Raw genomic sequence first — 25,099 nt, forward strand, 5'->3', positions numbered from 1 at the left:
TTTTCCCACAGATTTATTGTCAAGATTACATTTAATGCGATGTTGTTAAGTTAATGAGGCCCAAGGGAACATCTTGATAACTTGTGCAGAATCTTAATCTGTGCAAGGTACTCAGAAAATAACAAAGCTTATAGCACAGTCAAAACACAGCAGCACGCCAAATAGAAACCAGTTGATAATCACACAGAAGGAAGGGTCACTGGCAGATCGCTAAATGTTTTATCACCACTTCCCCACTGTCCCTGTGCAGGGTGAATGAGTGCTGGACAATGCTCCAGTTCCCCTCCTCTATCATTCAAATGCCACTTGAAGTGGGCTCCACTGTGCAGCACCGGAAATTTAATTGCCAGTAACAAAAAGATACAAATTTCCAAAAACACTGGTGGAAGCAGAATCCAGTACAGTTTTTCAAAGAGAGATTGACAAATACTCCAAAAATAAATTTTACGACGAGTATTACGGGAGTGGGGGGAGCTGGACAAAGAGCAGGTGAACGGGACTTGGTAGAAGGTTTTGTCGGGGGTACATCCTTATGATAACTGTAGCATGGTTACCTAACAGTCAGCCATCATACTGGCAATGCAGTTATTGTGTAAATGCAGCCTGACTCCAGAGTCAAAGGCCAAGCAGATAGCGAATGAAGCCGGATGAGACTCCCTTCAGGGCGGACTCATGTCCTTGGAGTCACTTCAGTTTTACTGCAGTTGGGGAGAATGAATGCACTGTTGGAGAGCTGGCATGAATCTAATGGGCTGAATGATCTCCTTCTGTACTGTGAATTGTTTCTATTTAAAAGCCTGCTCAAGAATGTGTAAATGCAGGAAACAGGCTACGCACATTTACTTGTAGGGGAGACCAAAACAAGGGGTCGTAAATATCGAAAATTAAACCTTGCCCCCCCCCTCCTGTCTGTTGGATGGACAAGAGAGAGAATTGTGAGGAGTGGGTATGACTGATATTCTTTTGAAAAATTCCTCATTCTTCCACTACTCACTGTGGTGGCCCCACACATTTCTGGCCCTGGGTGTTTCTTATCTTTTCCTACTGGGTGAAATGTTGCTCCTCCAATTTGGTTTGAAGGCATTTGGAATGGTTTTCCAAAAACCAGCTAAATCTTTAATTGACCTCACTGCTGCCTGTAGAATTTCTGCTGCATTTGTCTACATAACACGAAAAGTAAATCATGCTGAGTGGGGAGCACTTTGCTGCTTTTCAATGTAATAAAAAGTTTCATTTCTATAGCGCTATTCACAACCCAGGATGTCCCGAAGCGCTTTAAACAAATTGCCACCTTATCATCCAATCAGCCAATTTACCAGGACAAACACACAGCTGGGAAGTGACACACCAAGACGAGATGATTTCGTTTGAACTTTCCTATTGCCCCGTCTCAGGAAAGTGGCCCCCGTGCACCTCTCTCATGCTTTCCATTAGTTACCAGGTGCCACTCTTGAATATACAGAGACCTGATTCCAACAACAGTGCAAACAAACAGGGACTGACACCACAGTTAGACTTTGCTTCAATAGAAGGCAGCCTCCTGGGTCGATGACTTCAGGCCAGCTTACTTTGCCACTAAACCAACTGCAGGAGAACCAGTGCTGGGATTCATTATGAAGAAATGGGTTATTACGGTACTAAAATGGCACTCAGGGAAAAATCTAAGCTTCCCTGTCTGCTGTACTTGTTGAATCTGCAGATGCCTTAGTTTCAGATTTACTTGTGCAAAAAGTACCCCATTTCTCACCTGTTAAAAGAGTGAGGTATCATGTGAGAACGGACAGTAAATCCCATCTTACTCTTTTCCCCATGTAGTCTGTGTAACAAGTTCAATTCACAGCAAACCTCTTCCCATTGCTATCATAAAACATCCTGTTACTCTTCCTCATTCTAAAATTACCCGAATTGTTCTTCATTAGTTTAAAGCCTCATTCGTTTTGGATTTTAGTGCCTGTTGCGACTTTATGCCAAAATGCTCCATCCTGTTTCATTGAGGACACAGAATTTCATCACTATTCAATAGAAAAGATGTTTGTACTCACTTTTCTGAAGTGTATGAAAGACATTGCAGCCAGCAATAGGATTATTGCAGGGTTAGTTCTGTTGAGATGAGAACATCACAGCACAGACGCACTGACTGAGGGGCTTGGTACATGTCACATCTTATCAAAGAGGCACAGTCAAGGCACACTCAGCTTTATCAGTGTGACAGGGCTGGTGTCCTATCACTACACGCATGATTATGTGATGTCAGGGAAACTCCTGTTTCAATGTGATTATCTGTCCCCTCCCCTACACAGAAGCAAGCACAAAACAAAAAACAAATGTCCAAACAGCTGTAAGGAAACACAAACTCCTGCAGCCCGAATCAAGCATCTCCTAATTCATGCTCCCAGCAACAATCCCTTTCCAGCCCCCCCTCCCCCATCCCTCTTCCACCCTGCAGGCTGGGGGACATGGGCCTCCCTCCCTCCTGCCCGCCATTTCACGAGTTAGAAACTGCTGCTGGTCAAATTCATCCAGGAAGCAGAGGGAATGAGAAACATACCATAAAGACCAAAAAGATCAGAGGCAATATATCCTGACAGAGTACCTAACCAGACAGGAAAGTGAAAGAATGACTGGTGCCCCCACAAGCAAGGCTGGTCATTCACACCTAGGGATTACTGTGGGTGGTGTGAGTGAATGAACACTGAAGTTCACGCAATGTTTCATTGTTGGATCTTTCAATGCAAACAATAGTTGCTCCATTTGAAATTTGTTAACATGTCCACGAACAGACTGGCAAAGACCCCTTGAATCTGTTCGATCTGATCATTCTTCAAATGCTGGCATCAGTACTAACACTTGCTTGCTTCCAAGCCCTGTGAAAACTCTTTAACAGTCTTTCGGTACTGTTAATCAGTTGTCTCTTTTCATTGGCACAGGGATCCGATGTGGTCACCCATACGTAAAAAACCTGACCGCAACACATCTGACAACAGAAACCCAATGACTTGCGATATGCTGTTGGGGCAACAAACTCCCTGTGAGGCCTCTGAATGCAATGAAAGAGTTCCAAGAATCAGCGTGCTTGAGATAGTCATGGCCAAGTCTGATGCTCACACTGTCAGTCCATCCATGCTCTTTTCTGATCTTCACTAACAAACCAGACAGGAATCGAATATATATCCCACTCTTCTGCCCCCGACCATACCAGACCATAGAACTCAGTATGGATCTGTGGCAACACAAGGTCTTGCTCTGGCATTAAGCATGCACGCCTACACTTGTCCATTTTAGAATTAAGGGGTTGTGGTACAGGACAGGGATGGGGGAAGCTGTCTCTCTTGTCCGGCTAGTTGGTGGTGGGAGAGGAAGTAGGCAAGTCCTGCTGTAAGCAGGTTTTCAGTGAGTGATTTGTGACTTGAATGGGAAGGAAATAACCTTTAAAAAGAGAGAGAGCAGTTCTGTGAAAACAGCTAATTTGAAGAAAATTTATCACAATAAGCACATTATAGTTTCCTTAAACTGACACTGACAACACTGTTGTCTTTTCATTTTTACTATTAGACACACTGCCTCGTATTGTCTCAGCTGCAACCCCAAAACTGAGCATATCACTCGGAGCAGTCGAGCCTTAGCTCACAGTCTCACTGGGAAAGGCTGGAGTATCCAGATCTTCATCCATCTACAGTAAGATATGCTCCATCAGAAGACATTTAGGGAACAGCATCAGACTACCAAGGACAGGGAAATAGGGTTAGATCAGATGGCTCCCTTTTAGGATTTAACATCAATACAGCTGAGCTGGATGAGTTGGCTTCTTTCTGTGCTGTATAGATTTAGATATACAGCACTGAAACAGGCCCTTCGGCCCACCGAGTCTGTGCCGACCATTAACCGCCCATTTATACTAATCCTACACTAATCCCTTTGTTCTTTGGTTCTATATCTGTGTGAACGACCAAGCAAACGAATAAAAATTTGCTGTTGAAACAAGATTCCTTGTCCCAGGGGTGGCCATTCATCACCTGGACCTCGAGTGGAAGTCTCTTCTGTCTAACTTTAACAGTGTGACATGAAAATGTCCATAGCCCACTTGGCTAAACTGTGTCTCATGTAAGCATCACTTGGCACAAGTTGGTTGTCTCATTCAGGGAGGCCACAGAATGATTATTGTGAGAAAGAGGAAGCTGCCGACTGTTGCAACATAGGGTGTTTGAGGCTGGAGGACAAGGCTTTACCTATCACTTGACTTGCACTAAAATGCAGATGGGAGAGATTGACACGGATATGAAAATAACTTTCATGCATATACCATGACCTCATGGCCTCAGAGATTTCCCCAGAGCACACGGGAAAAATGTTGTCACATAATAAAGAGACAATGGAGACTGTAAAGCTACCAGGCAAGACTACAAGATGCATCATGATGATACCATGCCCAATCTCAAGTTGACGAAATGGGATATTTTCCTTTTGGACCCTCAGTGAGAGCTTTACTCTTCATGCTAACAACACTGCACCAGACCAGAGAAGCAAAGCTTAGACACAGAATCACGTTTTGTTCTACTGGATCTTAACAATGTGCCTTAACTTCAACCTCAGAAACCCCTGGCCCCAATTCACTGCATCAAAGTGACATTTTTCCATTTTATGCACAAGCTACCCTGCAGTGCCTTCGAGTGAGATTGCTAGCTCAGTGCAGAAACCTGGTCAGCTTTGTACTGTGCGCGTCCATGCCTACTAAGAACTGGATTGACGCACCACTCTCATTACAGATTGGATACTGAGAGCACACAGACAAACAAGACTTTTACCCAGCAGTTTTGCAACATTTAAAACCAGGTTTACACAGATGAAAAGCTTCATCCTAACCATCCTGCAATGTAGTGCAAATATTTCAAACATGGTCATTGCTCCTTCTGTTTTGCAAACATGCTATGGCGAATAGTGATTTTTTAATCTCCTGGCTAGAAACCTGATTTAACTTTAAAAGAAAAAGAAACAGATAAAAGGTGTCTCTACTAGCCCAATTTGCAAAATGATACTCCACATTCCAATGCATCAAGGTGGAGACAAGCTCAGTCCCAGCAAGAACAGTGACGTGGAAAATTTGAGTGAACTACCTATCCTGCACCCACTAGCAGGACGCTAAAGTAATCACTCGGACTTTAAACTGGTAGAGATGGACCACTCAAACCTAATCACTTGAACAATGGAACCATGGTTAAGAGAAGGGAATTCCTAGACATGAACTTTAAGTTGCAAGAGGGAATAGACACTAATAACCATCATGTTGAATCACTGGGTGACGGTCATTTGACAGGCCCACCATCTATGTGCTTAAGCTGGTGTTTTCTCTGCAGCAATGAGACAAGTAACTGGAGACTAACAAGAGGAGACTTAAGTGAGGTCCCTCCTCCTCTCTCTCTCTCTCTTTCATGCCAGTCCACCTTGCAAGCTTTGAACCCTGTCTTCTGGCCATTACCACCTAGGCCTATCACTGCTGCAGGTAGAGACCCCATGAAGGAAATCGTCCACATAGCCATTTCCAAGGGAACCACCAAATCAGCTGTCCATATCTGCAAACCGGAAGCCTCAGGACCACTGAACTCGGCCGAATCACCAACCCCCAGACGGTATACCCTATTTTATTGCTCTGGACTCGAATCCAACCAATCTATCCTTCCCCACTCTGTAACCGATTTGTGTGTGTGTAAACCATGGAGCTTTGTTTATTACTTTACTTAGATTGGTTTAAGTACAATAAAGCTAACTTCTTTCTTGTTAAACTCAAGAAAATGCCAATTGGTTCTTTTCATGATCATAGAATGGAAATAGATAAAGACTCATTGAATTGGCAAGTATATCCACGTACAAAAAGAAATAAACCTGTTGTGGTCAAACAAGGAGAAGGAAAAGAGGGGGACCCTTTGATCCCTCCTCAGCTGATCATAACAAAGAACTTCCAATTGGTGGAATTGGAAAAAATAATCCTTCCACGGTGGCATATCATTCACCCCCTGACACCCCCTCTCTTCCAGCTATCAGGTGTGCCTCACACAGTGAAATAAAACACAGGAGTTAAAGCTTTCAATGTTCATCTGTGCCTCTTACTGTGGAGTTCAACTGAGCAGCATCATTAAGTTGATGAAACACACATTTGGAACGATATACAGTTGATCATTGTCAAAAAAATCCACAAGGGAACGCGTTATTAGCATCAATCAGACTGGAGCTTGGCACTCAGCCAAATTGATTGGTAACCCATTCCTTTGGCAGTGTTAGGAATGTTGTCTCAGTCCATCACTGCTGGCTGAAGTGGAGATGCTGCGACAAATCATAGTGAACAACATTGCAGCTCGAATAGAGCAGTAAAATGGACTCGATTCTGAAGGGTTACCAAAAGAGGGTGATCAAACCAATCAGCTACATCATAGCTGGCTCCAATTCCTGCTCAGTACAGGCCTTACTCTGGTCCTAGCAATGCCCCCCCCCGCTGTCAGCATTGGGGAAATGCTAGGATTGAAATTTCTGATGAACAAGACTGAGGTTGAAACACGTGGAACTTGGTGTTTTCTTTTACACAGAATAAGGGGCATCAGAACGCGTGATCATTTTGAGGCAACATTGCCAGCCTGTTACAGAAACGAGCCGACTTCCACTTTCAATTGAAATGGTGTTGAGAATGGCAGCTGATCTGCAATGCTAGTCTGAAGCCCAAGCAGGAAGCTGAAAGCTCATCCTGATGAGTCTGTGTGAGGTTATCTAACACTTGCTCTTCCCAGCAGGACTGGCTAAGCATCAGGAATGGGAATCCTGTCCATTTTCTGACTCCCGAGCCTGACGGATGTGTGTCTGCTAATTCAGCAGAGACTGGAACCTCTTGGTTCTGTTTGACTCTAACATCCCAGATGGCACATTTACTGACACTGCCAGCAGATGGAGCCATGCTTCAAGCAAGCAGCAGCCAGCTGATGCCATGTTCAAAGGGTGAGTTAGCTGGCAGATGTTGACGGGTATCCAGTGAAGATTTTCATTTTTAAAACTCACTGACCAGTCTCATCAATCACAGTGACACCAAAGCAAAGGAATCCAATGATGCAGCAACTCTCACAACACCATGTGCTGACACACCAATAAATAAGCACACAAACTTAATGAGAAATTCAGCAGGTTTTGAATTATTGGCACGATGCAGAATGCCCTGCTATTCACTCAGTCCCCAAATGACTGACCAAACAGTCACTGGAGGGCTGGCTGAGCACGCGCACTTGGAGAAAATTCATTTTCAACATCGTGATATTTGTGGAATATTTCCAGAATGGATCAGCACAAGTTTTCAGGCCAATCCTGCAGTATTTCTGTGCCACAGAATAGAAATACTCATCAATAGGGCCCACAATCAACCTCTCATATTGTCTTGTTTACCACTATAACCTAATCGGAATATCTATTTTAATATCCTTCCTAACATTAACTGTTATCTATCTAGTAGTATAGAGATAGTATATATATATATATATATATATATATATATATATATATAAATGATTTGGAGGAAAATGGAGCTGGTCTGATTTGTAAGTTTGCAGACGACACAAAGGTTGGTGGAGTTGCGGATAGTGATGAGGATTGTCAGAGGATACAGCAGGATATAGATCGGTTGGAGACTTGGACGGAGAAGTGGCAGATGGAGTTTAATCCGGACAAATGCGAGGTAATGCATTTTGGAAGATCTAATGCAGGTGGGAAGTATACAGTAAATGGCAGAATCCTTAGGAGTATTGACAGGCAGAGAGATCTGGGCGTACAGTTCCACAGGTCACTGAAAGTGGCAACGCAGGTGGATAAGTAGTCAAGAAGGCATATGGCATGCTTGCCTTCATCGGTCAGGGCATAGAGTATAACAATTGGCAAGTCATGCTGCAGCTGTACAGAACTTTAGTTAGGCCACACTTAGAATATTGCGTGTAATTCTGGTCGCCACACTACCAGAAAGATGTGGAGGCTTTGGAGAGGGTACAGAGGAGGTTTACCAGGATGTTGCCTGGTCTTAGCTATGAGGAGAGGTTGGATAAACTCGGATTGTTTTCACTGGAATGACGGAGGTGGAGGGGCGACATGATAGAGGTTTACAAAGTTATGAGCGGCACGGACAGAGTGGATAGTCAGAAGCTTTTTCCCAGGGTGGAAGAGTCAGTTACTAGGGGACATAGGTTTAAGGTGCGAGGGGCAAAGTTTAGAGGGGATGTGCGAGGCAAGTTCTTTACACAGAGGGTGGTGAGTGCCTGGAACTTGCTGCCGGGGCAAGTGGTGGAAGCAGGTACGACAGCGACGTTTAAGAGGCATCTTGACAAATACATGAATAGGATGGGAATAGAGGGATACGGTCCACGGAAGTGCAGAAGGTTTTAGTTTGGACAGGCATCAAGATCGGCACAGGCTTGGAGGGCCGAATGGCCTGTTCCTGTGCTGTACTGTTCTTTGTTCTTTTGTTCTTTGTAAAAAGAGGAAATGTTTTGCAGTAAACTGTTGCTCCCTGTTACTTGATAAACATTGACACACACTTCGGCAGTAACTGTAAAATTTCGAGGCAGAAAATACCAAATCCTAGCGAACCCTAAATCAATCACTGAAAATGAAAATAAATATTCCATTGCTACACAGCGGATTAGTTTGCATCTGAATGAGAAAAACAGGTTTTAATTGGCTGCTATGGCTTTGGGTAGCGGGAGATTGTGAAAGGTGTTATAAATGCAAGTTTTTCTTCAATGGTTCAGAGTTAACCATTGTGGGGAAGAAGCAATGAAACATAAGCTTCTCTTTCATCAATGGTGACCGAATTATTGTGTTTTCAGCCTCCTTAGTCTTCATTTTAGGATTCCTGCATTTGTGCTTTTTTTCTATTTACTAACATTTTTGGTATCTGTCCACGTCAGATGTGAAGTTTTTCTGGGATCTGATTGGTGGGTAAGCCTGCCAACCATGTATCTGGGACCAACTGAGCTATTACAAGGCTCCAACCAATGAGGAAGAGCAGATCAGCTACTGAACAGAAAACACATCAGAAACACGAATGTCATACTTCTGCTCTCACATTGAGTTCCTCAAAGGACTAAGGTCAGGCAAGGGCCTCCCATTCTTCCCTGCATTAGGCCAGGCTTTCTTCTCGGCCCTGCCTGAGCAATAGAACTCAACCATGGAAAACCCTCTCTCCCAGCCCCAGCCACTTCCAGCCAACCCAGACTGGGGGAAAACTAGAACATGGATATTGCACCTGCCAAGCAACAGAAAACTATCCACGTTTACAGCACACATAGAAGCAGAGAATCTTATAGCACAGAGGGAGGCCATTCAGCCCACCCTACCTGTGCTGGCTATTTGAAAGTGCTAACCAATGCTGAAGGCTACCTAGCAGCTCTTTTCTTTTTCCGACTCCACTCCTCTGCTTCGTGCATCGTCAAAATGTGTATTACATTCCAGCTCAATGTTGCTGAGAATAGCTGTTTGCATGTGCAAAAACCACTAGTGTACACAATGCAGGCACATCACACAACGTTACACAGATCCAAGCATATTAATGGTGGTTTAATCGATACGAACTGTTAAAAAGCTAACTCTAATTAACCATCATTCACTGCATAACACATCAATAATAGTCAATCCGCTGTCAACTTTCACCCTGAAACAATTACATTTCAGAATCCAATTACTAACATTCTGTTTTTAACATACTATGTTTTTAAAATACAGCCTCTTGTTTTCATTACTGAATAAATGCCTGAAGTAGAACTTCTCTAAAGACTTGCAAATTGATCATTTTTATCCCAGTATTAAGATAATCCAAGTGCAGTCAATGCAAAATTCTGCCCAGGTTGAAAGCTCCTAGACCAGAGACAACATGAATACATAATAAAATATAATACAACAACTTACAATTAGAAAGCACCTTTAATGCAGTGAAAAAAATTCCAAAGTGCTTCGCTGCAGCTTATTTGGACAATAGATCGAGCAAAAGATAGAAACATTAGGCCCTGTGACTTAAAAGCTTGAGCAAATAGGTAGGTCTTAAGGAGCAGCTTGAAGGAGGAGAGACAAAGCCAGCAATGGGAGGCGAAGGAAGTCAGAGTTAGAGGAACATTGAGTTCTCAGGGAGTTGTAGGGTTGGAGGAGGTTACTGAGATAGGTAGAGATACAAACCAGTATGCACAGTCATGAGAAAAATGTAGCTAGAATGTAAGAGCAGAGTATTGCTGCTTATTTCTGTTTCTCTTATTGACAGCTAATGTCTGAAGATGACTTGTCACTGTGAGGTTGGCACTGAGTCTCTCTAGTCTTCCTTTCACTCCTCATGGTTTAGAACATGGCACATGAACATGGAAGAAGCTGAGTCATGTCTACTGGGATTTAAACTCAGGCCCTAAGCTCCCGAGTCCAGAACTCATACTTGAGTTGGTTACATCTTGTTAAATGAGGGGTAAATGGTATTTTTTTTTAAAAACAGCATACTAAGTTCATAATTACTGCTGAACAGCCTCACTGACCCTGAAAGAGTGTTTGATATTTGAAGTCAACTTTATGATAAGAAATCCCACATATTTTCAAAATAATATTGTTTAAACTTTCATACTTATTTTCTAACTTAATCCCACGTGTCTGTCTCACTTACTTCACTATTTGTCAAATTTAAAATTAAAAGTGAAGGGATTCAGTGGTTTGTACTTCCTGGTTTGCTTGAAGTAAGTCAGGGCCTTACTTCAATGTGATTGACTGTTTACCCTGCTGGATGACATCATTGCTGCTGGACACCCAGAGATCCTCTTGACTTGGTGCCAGATTCAAACTGTGGGTGCCGTCACTTGGCCGTTGATCGTAAAATCCAGCCCAGTAATTTAAAAAACCCGCACACACTCACTGGAAAGAGTTTGCCTTCCATTGTCATTCCCCCAAGCTTTAATGATTGGAAAGTAAGACCTTGTCGAATTAGTTCAAGCCAACAGAAGACTGCACCTCATCAGACTCTTCCATTCAGTAAACTTTGTTCAAATCTCGAATTGGCTCTGTAACTATACTGTACTTACTTACCAGTGTGAACCAGGAGTAGGCTTTATTTGAACATCAACATTTTTTTTCCCGCCCAGAGAGAAGTTGAGGGCTTAGATGATGGCATTGACTGCCTGGATGATGGGTGAATCATACATAAATGCGATTGGAACACTGGGATTCATGACATCCTTATCTGCAAATACAGTCCAAATCGAAGCATGCTTATAGAAACAAGAGAAAGGTCATACAAAGGTAATACTAGGGATGGTGGAAATCTGAAATATAAAAAGAACAAATGCCGGTAATCCTCAGCAGGTTAGGCAGCATCTGTGGAGACAGCAACAATTAATATTTCAGGTCAATGACCTTTCATTTGAACTGGGAAAAGTTTGAAATGCCACAGGTACAGAAGCAGGGATAGGTGGAGATAAGGAGAAAGAGCAAGAGGGAAGAGGGGGGATAACAGCTGTTGGTGAGAATTCTGTTATTTCCATTACCAGATCCTTTCGTCTTACATCATCAATCCTTTTGTAATTCAATCACTGCTGCCTTCCACCCGATCACCAACCTTCCCTTTTGTTCTTTCCTCCTCTCCACTTTCTCTTTCCCCCTTTCCCTGCCTCTGTACCTGCTTAAAAGCTGTTCCATCTTTTCCCAGTTTTGCTGGAAGGCCATTGATCTGAATCGTTAACTCGGTTTCTTTCTCCACAGATGCTGCCTGACTTGTTGAATACAGTATTGCAGTAACTTTCCTGGGAGAGGTCAGAACATAACTTAATAACAATCTGTTCTAACATCTTCAGTTATCCACCATGTCACAAAGAACTCTTCTGCATTCGGTTTACGTCGAGAGTGGAATCTCTCCAATCGCATCACATGACCTCTGCAGGTCTCACCACAGTGTCTTCAAAGTCACAAAATCAGCAGGGGCAGGGAGGAGGAAACTGACGGCATGCCATCACCTCCTCCTTGAAACTCTTCATTTTCTCTCAATTTAGCTTTTAGGCAAGGAATTACCTGACATCCCATACAGAGACTTCCAGAGCAAGGCTTCACCGCAGACACTGAACTTGTCATATACAAGTTCCCACTCCCAGCTTCACAACTCAAGCGTCCCCTTGTTCCCCCCCACCCCTCCCATGATATAATAAAGTTAAAAGACATTGTGGCTGGGATCTGATTTCAGGAGGACACAGAAGCTTCCAGATGCACAAGGATCACTTCAACCCCACAAGTGGAGAACATTAGCTATGAGGAAAGATTGGATAGACTGGGGTTGTTTTCTTTGGAAGAGCGATGATGTGGGAAGATTTAGTTGAGGCATATAAAATTATGAGGGGCCGAGATCGAGTGAAATGAAAGGACCTATTCCCCTGAGCAGAGGGGTCAATAAGTAGGGGCATAGATTTCAAGTAATTGTTAGATGGATTAGGGGAGAGTTGAGCAGAAATGTTTTAACCCAGAGGGTGATGTGGCTCTGTAATTCACGGCCTGAAAGGGTGGTAGAGGCAGAAAGCCTCATCATTTGGATAAGCACTTTAAGTGCTGTAACCTAGAGGGCTGCAGACCATTAGCTGGAAGACATGATGAGGCTGGATAACTCTGTTGTGGCCGAATTTTCAATGTTTCTAAATCAAATTGGTGAGAGTGCATTGGGCCGTTGTGGATTTCAATGAAGTACAACTGCTGACTGATTGATGGAGTTGGGATGAGGCGGAGGGACGGGGGGGGGGGGGGTGGGTGGTTGATCTGTTTTGTTGTAATAAACTGCTTCCGTTCATCACTGCAATACGAGACTCTATTTCTCACTTGAATGTTAATTACACCTGCTTTTACCCTTTTCAGCGTGCCTTTTTGTAGATTGTATACAATGCCCAGAAGCTAAGCAAAATACTCCAAGTGTGGTCTCAAATTCACTAACCCTCCAAACCCCAGTAATGCTGCTGCAGCCCTCAAGGGGTCAAAGGACTCTCCATCATCGCCTTCAGCGTCCAATATTTTCAATCGAAGCTGCAACGGACTATGCATAACAATTCAGGTAATTTTATTCGAGTATTGACAAGACACTGCAGTGGTTATATCCTGGTCCGACTCTCAGTGAATGTTGATGGTTTAATCCTGCAGCACTGAGAAGCCACTGAAGTTCACATAATATATTTAATCAAGCATTAGTGCAAACAAGCATACAAATGAATGCGGGAAACAGCCAGAACTTTGGGAGTATATTTGCTGTGTTTCAAATCCAAAATCACTCCATTGAGCCAAAAGGTGGTAAAAGACCCAACTCATCCTCTGGGGGTGGAAATGAGCCAACTTCCATCGACCAGGGCAAAGGTGGAAGACCTCAATAATTAAACACACCTTAGCAGACAAAGACATGGAAGAAGTCAGTCAGTCAGGGAAGAGTATCCTTGGAGGAAATCAGATTTCTCTCCAAGAATGGGAAAAACCAGAAAGAGTGCCAAGATTATTCATTGCAGCTTGCAGACCTAAACTCCAAACAAAGCAAAGCAAAGCATGCTTCAAATAAAACTCAGGACATCCGACACCATGTTTCACTAGCTCCCCATTATTCAGGCATGCACTTGTTTCGATATTGCTGCTCAGTAACATCACCTGTAGGTGGACAGTCAGTCTTCACGCACAGACTGATGACACCCAGTTCTACCTCTCCATCACAATCCTTGAACCCAGAAGCAGTGCGATGTTGCAGAATGCTTTCCCAATGAGCAAGGACTTCCTCCCAACAAATATTGGGAAGACTGAGGCTATCCCCAACTCTAAAGCCCTTTGCAGCTGTTTCCTCAGCCGGGTCAGATCTTGCACAACCTCAGTGTCCTATTTGGCCCAAAGCTGAGCTTCAAACTTCACATCCTATCCATTATTTAGATTGCTTACTTCCACCTCCACTAGCTCACCCTCACCACTGCTGAAATCTTCATCATGCTATTCTTACCTCCGACTTGTATTCTTTATTCCCGGCTTATATAGCCTCGGATGCAGAAGATTAAGGGGAGATTGAATTGAGATGTGAAACCAAGGCAGGTGAATGGAGTTGAGATACAAATAAGTCATGATCTAATTACAAAACCCTCTGCGACTTCACTCTATCCTTCATCTGTAACCTCATCCAGCCTCAGAGATATGCTCCATCTCCAAACTCCATCCTCCCTTGTGCATTACCCATCCTGTCATTCCATCATCAGTGACCAAGCTTTCTGCTGTCTCAGCCCCATTCTCTGGTGGTCCTTTCCTAAATGACTCCCCCTTGGCTGCTTCTTGCCCTGCCGAAATCTGCTCAAAATTTAGCTTTTCGCTCTTAAGCTCAGCTTCTGCATCTCCGTTGTGGGACATTTTACATTTTCTACATTCAGGCTGTTAAACTAACAGCTGTTGGGACACGGACACACACACACACACACGCACAGATTTGGTGATGCATTGGGTGAGCACACATTCCTCACACTTCTGGGGTCAGAGTTTGAATCCTGACTTAAAACTTCCATGTCTCCTTTCATAGTTGGCTCTCAGGATCCCAAGCAAAACAAGCCTGGGATAACCTCCACCAAACTTTCTCAGCAACACATGTTGACGTTTAATGTCAAGGACCAGTCGAATTTTAGAAAATGCTTAACTCTCAACGATTTTCATTGAGGTCTCCTGCGCCATTCATTGGTTAAAAAGGTTAGGTTCCCAACCCCTCCCCCACCTCCCCAATGGTTCCGCTGGGAAAGGCAGCAAGTGATGGAAGCAGGCTTGATTCTTGTGCTGAATTACTCACTCAGTTGGGGAACTCCAACTGGTCTCAGTGTTCGTGACTGATCAGCTGGACGATTGACCAGCAGCCCTGCTCCTGATTGCGAGCCAGCAAACCCGACTGGACATTCAGCTGTCTCAACATTGGATCCAGCTGAAACAGCGCTTCGATTAGTCTCGACTACCATGAAGCACCTCAGCAACAAGTTACTGACTTGGGAGCAGTGAAGGAAAGAAGAAGTGAAAAACAGCAGAAGGGATGGAAGGCACAGTCCTCTGGAGCAAGCTTGTTCGAGGAATAGACCAGCAGCTCAGTGACCATCCCTTGCTATTTTCATTTCCTCCTCCTTTATTTAGTACAGTCAATAAAAGAGAGCTGGCACCAAAGACTATCCATTAGGAATTCCCAACATTAGACGGTTGATAGCCTGATCACCATAGCTTTCTGCATTGAACTCCCTCGAGTATAGAATACAGAAGGATGAGCTGATCAAGGTGTTTACAATGTTAAAAGGATTCAATAGAGTAGATACAGAGAAACTATTTCTTCTGATGGAGGTGACAATATTAAAATCAGAACTCGAACATTAAGAAGGGAAATCATTCAAAGGGTAGTAGGAAATCTGGATCTCTCTTCCATTCTGGGTGCTGGGACAATTGGAGATGACAAGACTCAGATAGACAGATTTCTGTTGCATAAGGTTATCAGGGTTAGGGAGCTTAGGCGAGTGAATGGAGTTGAGGTACAGGTCAGCCATGATCTAAATGAATGGCGGGGCAGACACAAGAGGCTCAACAGCCTGCTCCTGTGCTTATATTTTTAGCAGACCACTCAATAACCACTAAACTGTACAGTCTGTCTTGTGGTTTCATGGCCAGTAGGAATTTGGAGAAAAATTAACAGCAACGTAATTTCCACTTTCAAAGAACAAGAACAAAGAACAGTACAGCACAGGAACAGGCCATTCGGCCCTCCAAGCCTGCGCCGATCTTGATGCCTGCCTAAACTAACACCTTCTGCACTTCTGGGGCCCATATCCCTCTATTCCCTTCCTATTCATATATTTGTCAAGATGTCTCTTAAACGTCGCGATCGTATCTGCTTCCACCACCTCCCCTGGCAGCAAGTTCCAGGCACTCACCACCCTCTGTGTAAAGAACTTGCCTCGCACATCCCCTCTAAACTTTGCCCCTCGCACCTTAAACCTATGTCCCCTAGTAACTGACTCTTCCACCCTGGGAAAAAGCTTCTGACTATCCACTCTGTCCATGCCACTCATAACTTTGTAAACCTCTACCATGTCACCCCTCCACCTCCGTCGTTCCAGTGAAAACAAACCGAGTTTTTCAGTCATCTTCCCACAAAGGACAGCAGACTAAGATTTTTACATCCTCAACGCATTTAGAGTTTTAAAAATATATGGAAATGATCCGTCAAAAAACGTTTTGTGAAATAATTTTAAGTCTCTGAGATTCCCTCAGCGAGCTGAAGGACATTTGCAGCTTTTAAAATATATCTCTTTTCCTCTCTTCTCAGATGGAAATCAAGAAACAAATGTTTTGGTGTGAAATTCGGGAAATATTTAATTCATAACATGCTGGAAATGTTTTTGAAGTATATTCTCATTTCTTTTTCATGTAAATGCTGCTCCATTCTTGGGAACTTAGACCCCAGAGGAGAGTTTACAAATTACCCCAAATAATGACGACATCACAAATAAAGTTATTTGTTGCATAATGTATGATGTAGAGGTAAGTGTTTAAGAGGCACTGAATACAAAAACTAGATGATGATAATCAATCTGGACAAGACATTAGGGAGGAATCATTAAGAATCAAAGATCTTGCACTTAATTGGTGATCTTCACGATGACCCCAAAGTGGTTAACAGCCAATGAATTATTTCTTAAGTATAAGCACCATTTAAGCAAGTAACAGCAATGAGATAAATGACCAGCTAGTGTGTTTTTAGTGGTGTTGGGTGAGGGCAATGAGTGTTGCTGGACACCAGGAGAACTCCTCTGACTCTCTTCCAAAAATGCCATGGGACTTATTATGTGAAAAGGGGAAAATGGAGTCTTGGTTTAATGTCTCAACTGAAAGACAACACCTTTAGCAGTGCAGCACTTCCTGTTACTTGCCAAGATGACCCTCCCCAGACAGAAATTTGTTGACAGTTGTTCATCTCATTCCTTTGTTACATCATTCCTGCACTTCCTCCCTCATCCGTGCACTGCATCTTCCTTCATATCCAACTCTATTTCTGTCTAACCTTGATATTTTGTTGTGCACAATATACCTCTTGGTGCAATGTGAAAGTCAGCGGAAGGAATGGGCACAATGTGCAAAAAGATCATAAATCAGAGAAGTAGAGTTGGTGAAAATGATCCCAGTGGCAACATTTGTTATCTCCTTAACTTTAAATTGCTGTCAAACTCACCTTGATGTCATTACATTAATCTTCAAAGGATTCATGGATGTTTTTGCACAAGATGATGTATGTGTCCTTCACATCTACAGACACAGAGACTGTGAAATTCATTAAGCTGCACCCATTGCCCCCACACTTCATTCTGCCAACTAAATACACACTGTTGAGAGGCTGCTAAACTATGGAGGATTGGCACAAATTCAAGCTAGCCTCCATCTATTAAAGGGGAGGTGACCTTTGGTTGGAGAAGGTGCTGGAAGTCACTCCAAGTGATTTAGACCTGGGAATGACACAGAATTGAACAACATGGCAGGGAACAAGCTCCAAGGTTTTCTGATGCTGCACTGGAGGCCCTGGTCCAGGAGGTGGGGAACAGGAGAGATTCACCTATCCAGAGGGGGTCAGGAGACCATCCAGACAAACCTCACAAAGGCATTGGGACCAGATAGCTATGGCAGTCGAGTAACGCTGAATTTCACCGGAGCGTTACAATCAAACTGCCGGAGTGAAGTTCTGGGATAAAAAGGCCTGCTTGAAACTGAACTTGTGCTGTTCATACCTCTGTGAGACACAGTCATGTTAAAGGTGAAAATACACCATGGTGCCAGCAGCTCTTAGGGAACGTGCATCCCCAAGCTGCCTCTCCAGAACCACCTGGTCACATTGGAGGAAAGAGTGTAAAAGATACAAATGATCAGAATGGGTTTCAACAGCTCATTTTCAAATCCCTTCTTGTCTTTGCTCTACCCCAATAGGATAACCTTCTCTTCTCCAACTGTACATCCTTGCCTATATATATATATAGTTGCTCTAGTCTGCCCCCACTCTGCCATCAAAGACTGATGGTTCAGTCAGTGACATCAGCAATTCTGCCACAAGCACTGGACCTCAATTCTTCTCCTCAAAGGCTCCCGAAAACCTTTGCCCAGGTTTCCTCATTTATCTGCTTGCTGTCTGCCTTTCCACTTGGCTAAATGCTTAAAGGCATTTCTATTATATCAGCCATTTTGGAAATACAATTTGTTATACTCCCACATCCCCCATCAACACCACCCCCCACCCCACCCCACCCCACCGTTGACCTCTCCATTTCCTGGTGAGCTGTCTGTGGTTGATGGTCACAGAGGATCACTGCTCTGGAACCCTGGAGAAAATGTGTTGTAACTTGCTCCCCGCCTTGCACTACCCACCGTGAGCACAGGATACAGCTTCAGTTCCGAGCTCGAGTTAGCACTCAATGTATCAGCTGGGGTAGTCATTTGAGCGCAGCTGAAGGTTTCATCTCTGTGGGAAATGTGTGTGGGTTTCGGCTGACAATGGCATCAAGCATGCCTTTGATAGTCTCAAATCCCCCACCCCCCCCCCCCCCACCCACAATTAAACTATTGCCAGACACTCAAAGTCTATGAAAAATTGCCAAGTTGACCAGCCAGCAAGCTGCATGTACACAGCATTATTCTGGCACAAGTTAGTGGCTTCAGTAAAGGCAGGGAGAGAAGTGGGCAAAGAATGTGTTGCAGCAACAGGATTCACACACACAGCAACCTTGCAATGAATATCAAGACGGATGCAAAGTCTAGACTGCTGGTCTTGTGGCATTGAAGAGGTTTTAACTGTTAAATGCTAAGGTCATAACAGCAGATCCTGGATCCTGCTCGACTTCTCAGATGAACAGGGGATAATTCACTGGTGACAGTGATAAATGGCAGCTCTCCCAGGAACTTCAGCAACCTACACCTCTCTATAGCAAGGCAGGTACAAGTGCTTCTGACGCAACTGGGAAAATAACAGCAACCATTTAACCTTGAGCTGTGGCCATGTGAGGCCTCTGAAACCTTCAGTTCTGAAAGATTTCACTGCCAGATGACGTACTCGCCAACTCTTTGCAAAACCAAAGCAACTCATGAGGGACAGTAATATCAGAAGCACCATCACCAGCACCGCAACAAAGGCAGGTACAATATCACAAACATCAGTTCAATTTTATCCCTTTTTTTGGGCTGTAAGCCAGGAGACTATTGATGTTACTGAGCTTTGCAGTAAAGTGACACCTTGTGCAAGGCTACGTGCCTCAATAGTTCGAGTGGCTCAGCAGAATGATAGGTAATGGGAGGACAGATAATAAAAGTAACAGCATCTCAGTGACAAAAATAAATTAATCAACAGGAAAAATGTATTTTTTGAGATTGAGAATGTAATTGGACTATTTTTGAGAACAAGGGCACACCGTCCTGCAGAGTTTCCCTGAATTTTCCATTTCACCTGCTCAACACCACATTCTGGTGGCAGATTACTGTGCCAGCTTGTACGGGGATAACAAAAACTTGCATTGACAGAGCGACTTTAATGGAGTAAAACATCCCAATGGGCTTCACAGCAGCGTTACCAAAATTAAACTCCAAGCAACATAAGGAGGTATTAGGGCAGATGGCCAAAAGCTTGGACAAAGAGGGTGGTTTTAAAGAGCATTTTAAAGGATAAGAGAAGTGGTAGAGAGAGACAGAGAGGTTTAGGAAGGCAATTCCAGAGCTTAGGGCCTTGGTAGCTGAAGGCAAGTCTGTCTGGTAGAATGATTCAAGTCAGGAATGCTCAAGGGGACAGATTTGGAAAAGCTTAGAGGTTTGTGGGGCTGGAGGAGGTTACAGAGATGGGGAGCAGCAAGGCCATGCAGGGATTTGAAAGTGAGGATGGCCATTTTAAAATCAAGACATTGCTTAACTGGGACCCAATGTAGTCAAGTGAGGCCTTCAGCAACAGATAAGCTGAGGCAGGGGTGGAGTCAGGCGATGCTAGGGACATTGTAGTCGACAATCTTTATGACGGTGTAGATATCTGTGGTCAGTAGTTCACCTTGGGGTTAAATCTGACTGCAAAGTTGCAAATAACCAAACAGAAAAGCCACCTCTACAATGGCCAACTGTAAACACTGAGCATTCGGATCCACTCAGAAGAACTTGGAAAAAAATTTAAATCACCAGATGTAGCAAAGACACATGGTCTGGTATGTCTCATAAAAGTTAATGGGTGCAGAACTAGGGACTTGTCAGTTCCAGAAAGTCTGGGGAAAGTGACCAGTAGGAGCAGCTGTTGTCTGACCCCAGTGGCCATATTTCAACAGAATATGCAATCTATGTCTTATTCTGTTAACATCTTTGAAGCAAGCCACTCAATGGGAATAAATAACAGCAGAGGTGCAAAACAGGCTGTAGATTTGCGATTACCCCTTTTTACACTTCCACACAAAACTATCCAAAGACACTTAGAGAGAGAGAGAGAGAGAGAGAGAGACAGAGAGAGAGAGAGACAGATAGAGAGAGACAGATAGACAGAGAGAGAGAGAAAGAGAGAGAGAGAGAGGGAGACAGAGAGGGAGACAGAGAGAGAGACAGAGAGAGACAGAGACAGAGAGAGACAGAGAGAGAGACACACAGACAGAGAGAGAGAGAGACACACACAGACAGAGAGAGAGAGAGAGACACACACAGACAGAGAGAGAGAGAGAGACACACACAGAGAGAGAAAGAGAGACAGCGAGCGAGAGAGAGAGAGACAGCGAGAGAGACAGACAGAGAGCGAGAGAGAGCGAGAGCGAGAGAGAGAGACAGAGCGAGAGAGAGCGAGAGAGAGAGAGAGAGACAGCGAGAGACAGCGCGAGAGAGAGACAGCGCGAGAGAAAGAGACAGGGAGAGAGAGAGAGACAGGGAGAGAGAGAGACAGGGAGAGAGAGAGACAGGGAGAGAGAGAGACAGGGAGAGAGAGAGACAGGGAGAGAGAGAGAGACAGACAGCGAGAGAGAGAGAGAGAGAGAGACAGAGACAGAGCGAGAGAGACAGAGAGACACACACAGAGTGGGTAACTGTAGAATACAGATGGAGTGTGTGGAAATGATGGAGTCAATATATTGAGCAGGCTATGTGTGGGAGAAATGAAAAGAAAATGTAAGAGATTGTGTTTGACTGAGTATAATATTTGGGAGAGTGTGCACACACAGGAACTGAGAATGTGGATATACCATGTGTGTGTGAGAGAGGGAGATGGAGGTTTGCTTACTGTGTTGGGTAGGTTCCTTCTCAATCTCTTCCATTATTCTGATTGCCAGAGTACATTATCTGATTTACAATGTACTCAGGCTACGGGACAGAACACAGTGAAATCAGCATTATCCCATGTATGAAGCAGAAAGACAAACATATTTAACTGGAAGCACAATCTGCCTTTGATACCTTGAGGCAAAATAGTTATTTGATGAGATGAATGCACGTGACAAAGATAGTTTTTCATATATGGCTCATGATACAGTGACAGTACTGATGCAGTGCTCTGCTCTCTGACGTTGCACCTAAGAATAGTTTCTGCTGACGTGCTGTCTCAATGAGCAGGCTTGCAAAAGAAAATTCAGCACTTCTGCCCCATTCCAGCTCACTGAGTTCGACATCTATTGTGTTTTCTTTTACCGAGACCTATAATGTAGGACGCTACCAAAGCTGAAAAGGGTAGGGGAAAAGACAAGGTAAATCAAGCAGTATTAGTTAGGTGACACCAAACACAGGTTTTAAAAAAGGATAAAGGGAGAATAAGAGTTGTAGAGTTTTAAAGTCCTGAGAAACAGTGCATTAAAAAGTCAGAGTAGTGCATGGAGTCTCCATTTCAACAGAGTGATGACATAGAGAGGAGGAAAACAATCCAGCACTGGTATTTGAAGCTCAGGATGAACTAGAATAAGAATAATCATCAGGAGAAAGACTGGAGGCTGAAGATGACCTCAGGACTTTCTAAAGTGCTTTACAGCAAATGAAGTGGAAGTGTCATCACTTTTAATGTAGTAAATACAGGCAAAGCTAAGCTAGACTGGAACAAAGGTGGATGAATTGAAGGTGGCAAAAAGAAAGATGAAGAATGGCTCAGCAGTGAGGAGTTGAAGAAACCAGATTGTCGTTGCTCTATGGAAAGATTGCAGCTCAGGAACATGAAGGCTGATTGTGTCACCCAGGTAGCAGGATGGGGTCAAACAGAACAGATCAGAAGGTCAATCAATGACCTCCCTGACCTGGGAACATCACATGAGGTGCATGAATTCACTGAGGGATTCGTTGAGGGACAAACACAAAGTATGATTCAATACTGCAAGCAAGGGCTTGTAACAAGGAGTGCAATGAATCTTCCTCAGCACTTTTATTCCTCTTTGAGACTGAAAGATGGGCTGAGGAAAAATGACTGCTTGAAGTCGGAGTTAAGAATCAGCATGGTCTGGCAAAGATTTGACCTTCAAGTTCCCAATCAACAAGAATGGCTGCAACACCAGCCAGAGAAACTCAAGCTGATAAGCCTTTGTACTCCAGCATTCTCCCGCCATCTGGACCACTCCCTCTGGCCTCTTACCCGCTCTTTATCTTTTCATTGAAAACTGTCGGCGAGACATCGGCAGTCTCAATTTCTCTGCTCCCCTCACTCACTCTAACCTGTCTCCCTCTGAACTTGCTGTACTCCGTTTTCTCAGGTCGAACACCGACATTGTGATCAAACCTGCCGACAAGGGTGCTGCTGTTGTTGTATGGCGTACTGACCTCGACCTTGCAGTGGATGAGCGCCAACTCTCCGACACTTCTTCCTACCTCCCCCTGGGCCATGACCCCACCACCAAACATCAAGCTACTGTCCACAGGACTGTTAGCAACCTCATTTCCTCCGGAGATCTTCCCTTTCAGCTTCCAACCTCATAATCCCGCAACCACGGACAGCCCGCTTCTACCTCCTTCCTAAAATCCACAAACAGGACTGTCCTGGCAGACCCATCGTTTCAGCCTGTTCCTGCCCCACTGAATTTATTTCTTCCTATTTTGATTCTATCTTTTCTTCCCTGGTCCAGTGTCTTCCCACCTACATCCGTGACTCTTCTGACACCCTACGTCATTTTGACAATTTCTGTTTCCTGGCCCTAACCGCCTCCTCTTCACTATGGACGTCCAATCTCTCTGCACCTCCATCCCCCAACAGGACAAGAGTTTGTGAAAGGCGCTATATAAATGCAAGTCTTTCTTCTCTCCAATACATACAGATGATTTTACTCCTGCAGAACAGACTGTACCAATTCCCAGTAAAACTCACTCCTCCTGTCACTGTCCATTTTACATTTTCCTGAGGCTGAGATAACTGGTAAACCCACTCAAGCTGCACACTGATTTATAATCCACCTTATCTTTAAAAGCTGCAGTCTGCCCACAGCAAGGTCTAATCTGTTCCCAGAGTGAGAGCTGTTCTATTGGAATGATTACGAGGACAATGATATACATCTAGTATCATCACTATGATGTGCTTAGAACTCGAGGAAGAGTAAGAAAGGCAGCCTGTTCTGAGGTCTGGCCAGAGACACCTATTGTTAATGTAGCTTTCAGGTCTGGAGAGATACCAAAGACCACCTGGAGGTTATCTATCCACCAAAGGCAAATGACTAATGAATTCCTGCCTTGGCTGCACATTCCACTTCCTGGTGGGAAGCTGCCAACCCACAAAAGGTGAATTAAAACTCTCAGCAATTCGCAGTTAATTCATCTCTTGCTGATTTTCTCAGGATTTAGTCATAAAGCTGAAATTACCACGTACTCTCGCTACACAGGCATTTAAATCTATCCTCAATGAGAATCTCAGTGCAAAGAGTCAACCATCACCCAGTCTGCAAGCGGCCAAACCCATCTGAGCTCCTTGAAAGTCCTTGGAAATGTAAACGTTTATACATGTGCCTGATAAATGGGAATTGTATAAATGCCAGTCAGGTAGTACTGAGTAAAGGACAAGTGTCAGCACTTGGGTGCCTTTTAATGAAGGGTCTCACAGTTACTGTCAGAATATCGCCCAGTGGGTTCATCCACCCAGAGACTGATTCCAGTAGTCTATCATAGACTTCCCTCCATCACCTAATTCAAGGAAATATGAGGCTTCATTCTCCAATTCAGGCAAGATGGCACAAGAATATCAAAGGTTTCACACCTCGGGGGTTCTTCACCCTCTGGTTGTACGTACTGCTCTATCGTGGTTCAATTACAGCCGCCATTCTGCTCTCACAAGTTCAGCCCATCACACCTGATCGATCCAAAACAATATCACCCCTGCAGGTAAATTCTGTACATCCAAGATTCGCATGACAAACTCAACTAGATTGCAAAGTAATATCAAATTCTGCTTCTCTGTCACTTTGGGAGACATTCCCTCTGGTTCCCGATCAAAGCAATCTCTTCCAACTTGTACGAACGCTCCTTTCCACCTTCCTCTCATGTACAGTGGGTGCTTCTCCAAGGATTACTTTTCCCTCCAACTAAAACAGTGATATTGTAGGTTAGAACAGCCTCTCGTCATTCTGTTCAATTATTGCAATCAACTCATTCGTTGAACATTCAGTCCTCTGGACTCCAGTAAAAACACAGGATCTAATGGTACCTCTCCATTCCCATTAAGATGTGGGCCACTATCGTTTGGAGATACCTCCTTCCACCAGCTCTCCTTTCCTTGGAGATTCACTCATATTCACCATCTCCTGAAGTGAGGAGATCCCTTTTTCGACTCCAGCTATGGCCCTTTGTGTCACCACTCTCATTATGGATACTGAAGTGAGGCCAGCAGCAGGAAATCTTTATCCTATCTCACTTTAATATAACCACAAAAATCATAGAGGCAGCTGCACTTCAAATACAGAATAGGTCAAAGGCAACAGACACGGTGTGTACACGTGAGCTCAAAACACAGGCTGGAGTATGTCACACGACAGCTTAAAAGCATAAGCTAGGGTGTGCACACGAGGGCACAGGACACAGGTGACTAGATAACAAAAAGTAAATCGAGCAAATATCTACGTTTATCACATGACAAACATAACTGGATCAAAGG

This window comes from Heterodontus francisci, chromosome 47, assembly GCF_036365525.1.
Source record: "Heterodontus francisci isolate sHetFra1 chromosome 47, sHetFra1.hap1, whole genome shotgun sequence".
NCBI lineage: Eukaryota > Metazoa > Chordata > Chondrichthyes > Heterodontiformes > Heterodontidae > Heterodontus > Heterodontus francisci.